The 9,737-nt window shown below is 42.5% G+C and overlaps 1 pseudogene; it reads right to left on the bottom strand.

Moving 5' to 3' along the window:
• Window positions 1-5,509: 5,509 nt before the first annotated feature.
• LOC108178093 (FACT complex subunit SPT16 pseudogene) lies at window positions 5,510-8,731 on the bottom strand (annotated as a pseudogene).
• Between the last annotated feature and the right edge of the window lie 1,006 nt (window positions 8,732-9,737).

Raw genomic sequence — 9,737 nt, 5'->3', positions numbered from 1 at the left:
AAGTGTGGGAATTTATTCTTATTACTTTACTATAGCTATGGTTAATGGCTTATGGATTTTTATAGAGTCTGGCCTTGCTAGGCATGTCTATTAAGTCTCTGTTAAAGTTGACAGAAGAGATGGAAGGTCAAAGGCCCCGGGACAAATTCATGGCTCTCCTGAAAGCCGGACTGAGAAATGTGTCCTGAACAAGAGTTCTTATGACCTCCTAGAGACTTGAATGAAAAAACGAGACCTTACGTGGCTACCAGAGGTATGTGGCCTCTGAGCTCAAGAATGTATGTCTTGCAAGAGACAAAGGGAGTGTCAGGGTAGCGCAAATTATCCTGCTGGGATAAATGGATGAAACACTTGCAAGTCAACCAGCCACTCTTGCTTTCAGCTCCCACGAAGATGGCTATGGAGGGTTGAACAGTGGCCCTGAAATACACACCTCTGCCGTGACACTGTGAGGGTGACGTTATTTGGAAAAAGAGTCTTTGCAGATGCAATTAAGTCACAGGTGCCAAGATGAGATCATCGTGGATTATCTGGCTGTGCCTTCAATCCAGTGACAAACGTCCCTCAGTGCCTGCAGAAGGAATTACTCCTAGCAACTCCTTGATTTTGAATTTCTGGTCCTCAGAAAGATAAGGTGATACATTTATGATGTTAAAGCTAACGTGTGGCAATCTGTGACAACAGTCCTAGAAAACCCATACAATGACCAGATGCCCAGCCTTCTGGTCCTTTCCTGGGTCATCAGCCCTGGAGAAACTCTAGATCCAAGAGGAAACACATTCTGGAAACTGGTGATGACATGTGTGAAGCATCCTGCAAGGAGGAGGTGTGGTTGTCTTGTGTTCTGATAGGACAGGCAGGTGGCTGCAGCCGAGAGGGAGGGGGACCTGTGGCAAGAATGAAAAGAGAAATTGGAGGAAAGCTGACCCAATTCTGCACATGTCTCTCCTCTATGTTCCTGGCAGACAATCACTAGCTGACTCTTCATTGCAGAAATCCTTGTGATTGGCCACATTTTTCCACCCGTGTCTGCAGGGAACATGTTCAATTTCGCAGGGGCAAGGTGCTTAATGAAGGGAGGTGCTGGGCTGAGCAGTCCTGGAGTACTAGCCCTCTCCTCTAATCCCACAACTGCTGCTGACTGTTGAGGAAGGAGGCTCCTTTTCCCAAGTGCTACTTTTTTCCAAGTGCAGAGGAGTCACCTGGAAGATGGTAGCAAATGGCGAAGCTCATTCATGGTCCAGTGGATACTTGGGGTTCATCCTTGCCCTCTCCTTCGACTCACTTAAACATACTTAGATGAACCCCTCATATTGCATCTAAAGAGGATTATATGTGATATACATAATATACCTATCCTTGTGATAGGTACCACTGTGATGCAGCAGGTTAAGCTGTCACCTGTGGCGCCAACATCCATATGAGTGACAGTTCAAGTCCTGGCTGCTTCACTTCTGATCCAGCTACCTCATAATGTGCATGGGTAAACAGTGGAAGATGGACCAAGTACTAGGGGTCCTGCCACCCATGTGGGAGACCTGGATAAGGTTCCAGGCTCCTAGCTTTAGCTGGGTCCAGAACTGGCTGTTGCAACAATTTGGGGAGTGAGTCCAGGGCTAGAAAATCAATCTCTCTCTCTCTCTCTCTCTCTCTCTCTCCCTCCCTCCCTCTCTCTTTCACTCTGTAACTCTGCCTTTCAAATACACTAATAAATCTTTTTTAAAAGATAAGAGAAGGCCGGCGCTGCGGCTCACTAGGCTAATCCTCTGCCTTGCGGCACCAGCACACCGGGTTCTAGTCCCGGTCGGGGCGCCGGATTCTGTCCCGGTTGCCCCTCTTCCAGGCCAGCTCTCTGCTGTGGCCAGGGAGTGCAGTGGAGGATGGCCCAAGTGCTTGGGCCCTGCACCCGCATGGGAGACCAGGATAAGTACCTGGCTCCTGCCATTGGATCAGCGCAGTGCTCTGGCCGCAGTGCGCCGGCCGCGGCGGCCATTGGAGGGTGAACCAATGGCAAAGGAAGACCTTTCTCTCTGTCTCTCTCTCTCACTGTCCACTCTGCCTGTCAAAAAATAAAATAAAATAAAATAAAATAAAAGATAAGAGAAGATGTTAGATATACAAAACAAGAAAAGCAAGATGAATTCAATAGGGAACTGAATGAAAATGAAAATATTTTAAGTAGAGAATACAATAGGTAGAATATATAATAGGTTCAATATAGCAGAAAAATGAATCAGTGAATTGGAATATCATTTGTAATAGATAAGATTGACAACAGGTTGATTTCTTTAATTCACAAAGATCTTGTATAAATGGGAAAAAACAGCACTCCAGCTTAATTTTTTCATTTTATTTTTTAAATAAAACCACACTATGGCCTACTGTTGATTATCCTGGTGAATTTTTGAAGATTTATTTGTTATTTGAAAGACAGAGAGACATACATAGAGAGAGTTTGCATCTGTTGGTTCACTCCCCAAATGGCCACAACAACCAGGACTGGGACAGGCCAAAGTCAGGAGCCAGAAATTCCATTGTGGTCTCCCACTTGGTTGACAGAGGCCCAAGCACTTGGGCCAATATCCACTGCCTTCCCAGGCATATCAGCAAGAAAGTGGATCAGAAGTGGAGCAACTAGGGCTTGAACTAGCACTCTAAAATAGGATACCAGTATCACAAGCAACTTAACCTACTGCATCACAACACTGGCACACACTCCAGTTTTCAAATTTTCGAAGGATATGAGAAAAAATGCTGAGTATAAATGAAACAAACCAGTTAACATGAAAAAAATTCAATTTGCTGCTAATGAAATAATTGCAAAATAAATCCGTAAAATACCATTTTCAATACCAAAGATGAAAAAACATTAAGCAAGTATAGTGGTCAGTTTTTTAAAACATCTTTGATGATTGTTTAAATACAAATAGTGTTGGGAGAGTTATAGGCTTTATCAGTTATCAGAAATCAACATAACACCTGACACTGGTACTTGATATTAAACCTGCAATAGAAGGTGTGATGTACTGGGATACAAAGAAGTGATGCCAAGCAGGACACAGGAGGGTCGGTGACATAATACTTTCACAGACTGCTGTTTTACATTCTTTCCAAAGAGCAATTTTAAAATATGGACCAAGATCCACTGGTCTTCAGATTGTCCAGAAATCTTTATTGACGTGTACACAAAAAGTTGTGGCATCCGCTGACTTCCAAACTCTGCTCCTTCAAGGAAATCTTTAATTCACAAAGATCTTCAGCTCTTCTCCCTTCAGCTCTTCTCTCTTGTTAACATCAATGATGCAGCCTCTTCATCCTCCCGTTCTGGGACTAATCCAATCTACTCATTTTGTTCAGGACAAGGAGAGAATCCAAGACAGTAAGAGAAAAGCATCAAATAATATATGAAAGAAAATCAATTAGACTGACAGCAGATTTCTCAGAGAAATCTTTAGTCAGACCAACAAAGAACAAAAGAGAAAAAACTTGAACAAAATTAGAAATGGAAAAGGAGACATCACAACCAACACTGCTGAAATACAAAAGATCACAGGAAACTGCTGTGAAAAACTCTATGCTAACAAATTGGAAAACCTCAAAGAAATGGATACATTCCTAGATACATATAACCCAGCAAGGTTAAATCAATAAGACATAGAAAATCTTTTTTTTTTTTTTTTTTTTTTTTGGCCAGGCAGAGTTAGAGAGAGACAGAGAGAGAGTTACAGGCAGTGAGAGAGAGAGAGAGAGAGAGAGAGAGAGACAGAGAAACGTCTTCCTTCCGTTGGTTCACTCCCCTAAGCAGATCCACACCAAGCAAAGACTGAAGCAGTAATTAAAAGTCTTCCACCAAGGAAAAGTCCAGGAATTGATGGCTTTACTATTGAATTCTGCAAACACAATTAAAGAACAAATAAGCCAATACTTTTCAAACTGTTCCAAAATATTGAGCATAATGGAACTCTGCCAAACCCTTTTTAAGAGGCCAGAATCACTCTGATACCAAAACTGAATAAAAACGCAACATGAAAAGAAAACTACTGATCTATATCCTTGATGAACATAGATGCAAAAATACTCAGCAAAACACTAACAAACCAAAATCCACAATCACATCAAAAAGATCACAAATCATGTTCAATGGGATTCATGCCAGAGATGCAAGGGCAGGTCAACATTCATAAATCAACAAATGTCACATAGCACATCACAGAATGAAGAACAAAAACCATATGATCATCACTATATTCCTACAGTACTAAAGAAAGAAGAGGGAGGGGAGGAAGGGAAGGGAGACATCATTATATTCCTTTAAAAAAAAAAAAGCTTTATTTTTCTTTTAGTTCTTTCAGAATTCCAAGTATCAAGTCCTACTGCTAAGGAGAAAAACAAACATAAAATCCATGACCCCTCCCCCTCTCTTGTCTTAAAAGTCACAGAACACCGAAGGAACTGCAGGGGGACAGGTGGATGCAGAGAACCAGGAGGCAAGGATGGCAGGATAAACTCCCCTGACGTGAAAAAGCCATGCAAAAGAAACTGTGACAAATACAGGACAGGGCAGGACAAGGAAAAGCAAGGAGCAGCAGTGAGGAGAGGCTGCGTGGTAGATGTGGCCTCCCTTCTCTTCTTTTCTCTTCTCTTCTCTTCTCTTCTCTTCTCTTCTCTTCTCTTCTCTTCTCTTCTCTTCTCTTCTCTTCTCTTCTCTTCTCTTCTCTTGTCAGGGTATTGTAGGCCCAAAGCAGGCCTTGTGCCTTCCAGATCTAAAGGGTTGACTCCTTTGGGCCTCCCTCTAGAACTCACTGGAAGGCAGTGTATGAGGCCCATCCATTCTTCTTTAGATGTATCAGAAAAGAAACGACGCAGTGGCAATTCTGCCATCTATCATTGAACCAAGTATGAATTTGTAATGAGAAATAACTGAGCCAGGGAATGCTGCTGCTGCTTTCGTCTCCCAAGGCAGCAGAAATACCTCAGAATCTGCATAAAGCAAGAAAGCAGGAAAACTCAGACGAAGGCACTAGCCCAATCTGTCTCGCTAGCTCAAGTTGCATGGTTCATCCCACCATTAGCAAATTCCAAGAAACTTTTCTTGACTATTGCAAATATGGAACTTAAAGAGACACGAGGAAGGTCTTCACAGTAGGGTAGGATGGAGGAGTGAATCTGCTAGTCAGAACCATGGAACAAGTAAAGGGTCACCTTGTACCATTTTCTTGGTAATAACAGCTTTGAGGCACCAAAAAGTAAGATGTCAGAAACCGTGCCTGTCCTTGCAGAGGGCGACAGGAAGAGAGTAATGGAACACTACTTATTAACTGGGGGAGCCTCTGTCTTTCTTCACCTCCCACCTTGCTATCTCAATAGGGCCATTGGTACATGTCCTGGTGGGCCTGGAATTCCCCAAGGACACAGTCCACACAAATGGCCCCCTAAACCCATAAACATAAATGTCAGGACCTTAGAGAAAACAAAAGGAAAAACACAGTTTGTATGTCATGTAAAATGTTCAGGGGTTGGCTGAAGGAAAAATGGAGCTGAGGTCCAAAGTTCGGAAGTTACTGCCTCCTTTTCTTGGGGGTGCAGAGCTGTATCTGGAGCCATGTTGGAGCCATGGCCTGAACTGTGTACAGATGCCTTCCTCGTTCGGCTCCTACCTCGACTCTGTTCTTCCTCATAATGACTCTCACGATCCGCTCTCCGAGCTTCTTCCTCCAGTTCATCCAATCCTTCCCACTCTCTTCTTCACTGCCCAATGATTCCTTGGACTAGTCTGGTTCTTCTGCTTCTGATGAGAACTCTTCATTGCTGTCGTCCTCCTCGTCCTCCTCGTCCTCCTCCTCCTCCTCCATCTCCTCCTCCTCCTCCTCTCCCTCCTCCCCTTCCTCCTCCTCACAGTCATGCTCTGATGGATTAAACGTCTCCTCTTGGATTTTAGACTCCCCTTCCTCACTCCCCTTCCTCAGCATCCCTGCCCTCACCCTCGGGCTCCAGGAAAGACCAGCCACCTTGTTCAAAGGAGCCCTCAGGGTCATCAACAACGATCTTCATGACTTTTGTCCAGTCCAGGGACTGTCCTCCTGCGTACTTTAGGTCACAGGAACTCAGCCATTCCTTGTTGGGATCCAGAGATGCTACAGGAATAGCATTGATCCTTGTCACTTTCTTGCTATAATCCTTATGGACAACTACCATATCAAAGTTCTTCAAGTGAAACTGGACCTGTTCAAAGTGGGTCAGCTCCACCTGAGCCAATGTCACCACAAAAGGGGGTCATTCTATAGCATTTACCAGTGTACTGCTAGTGGGCTGCAGGCAGAAGGTACTCTGCCAGGGAGCTCCGTTAAATCCCAAATCTCTAACAGGCACTTCAGATTCCAGTTCCTCCTTTGTTAGAGCCTCTACTTGCTTAACGGAATTTTTAAAAGCTGTTTTCAGTATGTGCCTCATTTCTCGGTCCATCTGCTCAGCACTGAGGTCATCTCAGTCATGCATAGGCTGATGCTTCCCCAGGTCTGTGGTGATCTCTCCTACTTCTGTGTAGAACTGCACATCTGTGTGCCACTTCACAAACAGGCTGGTGTTCTTGAGGTGGAAGTGAAAGCAATCATTTCTCCATCACAGGGTTGGAACAATGGATGTTTGATATTACTGTACAGAATATCCACTTTATCTCCCCAAACAGAAGTGAAGTGGAAACCATTGACATGGGCCTCCAGCAAGCCTTGCATTCTTTCTTGGGCAATGCCCAGACAAATGTACAGCTCTTTCAGTTTGGGATTACTCTGGTTTAGATTGATCACCAGTGAGTCTTATTTCACAGTGCCCTCCTTTTCTTTCTCTTCTGCTTCTTGAGTCTTATAATGCTTCTGGACTTCTTTTATAATCCAGAAAGCATTCTGAAGATTCAATGCTGGTACTGTCTGTTCTCTGGGTGCCTTCATATTTGAAGCTCGATATGTAATTTCCTTGACAAAAGTGGTTTCAGTGTTAGGAAAGATGGTGCCCCCATTCCTCCCCAGAGCACTGCCTGGGCAATAAAAGTTGATCTGAAAGTAGGTATAATCTCCCTCCACACACATATTCTTGATTGTGGCAATGTGAAAAAGGTGTGGCAATGTCAAATACTGCCATTATTACAGTCTCATATTTCTTATCAATATAGATCCTCATTTCCTCAATATGTAGGTTCCTTAGGTTTTTATAGGACACATTAGATTTGTGAGCTTTCTGAAGCTGCTGCTCTCCCTTCTGTTCAATCACCTCTTTGCTTCTTCATTGAGTTGAGCTGCCATTTCTTTTTGATGTGCCCTTTGCTTCTCTTCAGCAGTCCTCATTTAGTGCTCTCTCTGTAAGTGATGCTGCTTGTGACCCCTTTCCTAAAAGGTCCTCTGCCTCACCCTTCTCCTCCTCTTCTCCCTTACCTTCATTCTTCAGAAAAATCCCCACATTCTTCACTTCCTTCTTCACAGAAGTGAAAACAGTGGCTGAGCAATCCTCATCCCCAAGTACCGTATCACCAATGAATAGAGCAAAGGTTTTCTCTTCTGGTTCCTTTCCCTCCTTACTAGTCAGGTCTGAGAATCCCAAATTGATGCTGAAAACCATTCCTTTCATCACTTCATACTGATTTTTACCATTGATTACTAGAGAACCTTCATGAAATCCAATTCCCATTCCAGATTCTAGGTTTGTGGTAATTCTGTTCAGCAGCTCTCATTTCTGCTTTTTAATCTGCTTTTTAACGACAGCATTATACACATCGCATATCTTCACATCATGTCTTAATTCATTTAGCAACTCCTCTTGAAGCTGTAGTAAGAAGCTGTAATTATCTTGAACTTCCTGAGAAGGGTCAACCATCGAGGTGTGAACAAGGTTGGAGCAGTAAGATTTGAAGCAAATACCCATGGCCCAAGTGATGGCCCCAAAATGCTTACAATTCTTGTCACTCATCACACTAAACTTGAGATTGTAGTTGCCACCTCTCTGAATAATAGGAGAGTAACACATTTCCACAGTAGAAGGATCTACCCCAGCTAAGTATTTTTCTCGTCAATGGCCTTTTCCACAGACTCAGCCAGTTTGCTCTGCAAAGCTTTCTCATATGCATCAACGATTTCTATGACTCTTTCCTTGAAGAATTTGTTGACGACCTCAGAGGTGATGCTGGCTGCTTTTTTCATGAGGTTGAGCTCCCCATTCTCCTTTATGGCCATGATACATGTCACAACTGCACTGATACCTATTTTTTCAAAGCCCTCTTTGTTGAGGCAGTCATTCCAGCTCTTCAAGAACTCTCCGGGGAACTTGTCTTTGCTGAACACTCCAATCTTCTTGCCACTCTTGCTTTCTTTAAAGGCTTCTATCATTTGGTCAAAGCTGCTCTTACCATTCTCATTCTTTTCTTGTATTAACGGTGTGATGGCAGGGGCTCCATTAGCATTCTCATTGCCCTTAGTGTTGGCAATCTGTTTTAAGAACTCCACTTTTTCTTGATGACCATAAAGATGATTCTATCATCACAGAAGATCATGATAGTATCAGCTAGTTCATAACCAATGAGCCATGTCTGCAAGGCAGTTGACTTGGCATAGACAATTTCTTTATCAACACCCACTGATACAACAATGGCATCCACGTTGGCACACTCATCTTCTCCTTTCCACTAACTGCTGTTCAGTCTCTTCATCCACCAATAATAAGTGTCTTTGCACAGAGTTATAGCCATAGCCCTGGACACAGCTCCTCCTTGAGTTTCGAGAATCACATGAGGTCCCAGCTCTACCAACTGCTCTCCACCCTGGAATCACACACTCTCTCATATTCTTGAAATTGTATCTATGAACTACATTACATCTGTTTTTTTTTGCATTAATATCACATGAACATGTGAGGAGAAAAACCCAAGATGACTTATGACATCAGTGTCAGAGTGCCACCAATCATTTGTCTTTATCATATCTATGCCAATCTCTTCAATGATCCAGTCACTTTTTCCTTCTCTTCCTAATTCTTCTTTTCCCAACTTGGTAATGTTTGGCTCCTTGCCTCTGCATACCTAGCACACTTATGTCTTCCTAGCCCATGTCTGAGATATTACACTAAAATTGTATCATCAACAAAGCCCACAGCTTCCCCAGTGATATTTGTAGGTAAACAATTATCAAAGACATCAGCATGTGGCTGTGAAATAAGAACATTAACACAGTTTAGCATTAGGAAAAAATGGGCAAATTTTGCAGAAGAAGGCTATGCTATTCTGTAAGTCAGTTTGTAACTATGCTGTACTTCAGCATGCAACCCGAGAATCTCCAAGGGAATCTTGATAGACAAAGGAATATGGAGATTAAGTATCTCCTAACAATGTCCATAAAGATAAGAATGGAACCACTTAATCATAAAAGAAAATCCTAGGAGGCCAAGTGGCAAAGATTTAAATACATTTAATATATAATAAATATATTTATTATATATTTATATAATATATAATAAATATATAAATAATAAATTATTATTTAACTTAATCCTGTGAACAGTGCTAACAATATGGGGATAGGAGGGAAGAGGACCTAAAAAAAGGAGGTTTGCTTAATGACCTATCAATGATGTCAAGAGTGAAATTCAAGGTGAATAACTTGGAATTTCAGAGCTGCTGTTTTTTTTTTATTAGAAGTACAGTCCTTTCTAATTTCCTCAGGCATATTACTGGGTTCTTGAGCTCAATTTCCCTTCCC

Source organism: Oryctolagus cuniculus, chromosome 1 (assembly GCF_051225735.1).
Source record: "Oryctolagus cuniculus isolate XC-2025 breed Fujian yellow rabbit chromosome 1, ASM5122573v1, whole genome shotgun sequence".
Lineage (NCBI taxonomy): Eukaryota > Metazoa > Chordata > Mammalia > Lagomorpha > Leporidae > Oryctolagus > Oryctolagus cuniculus.
The sequence above is the reverse complement of the archived record's forward strand: the minus strand, read 5'-3'. Positions and strand labels throughout refer to the sequence as shown.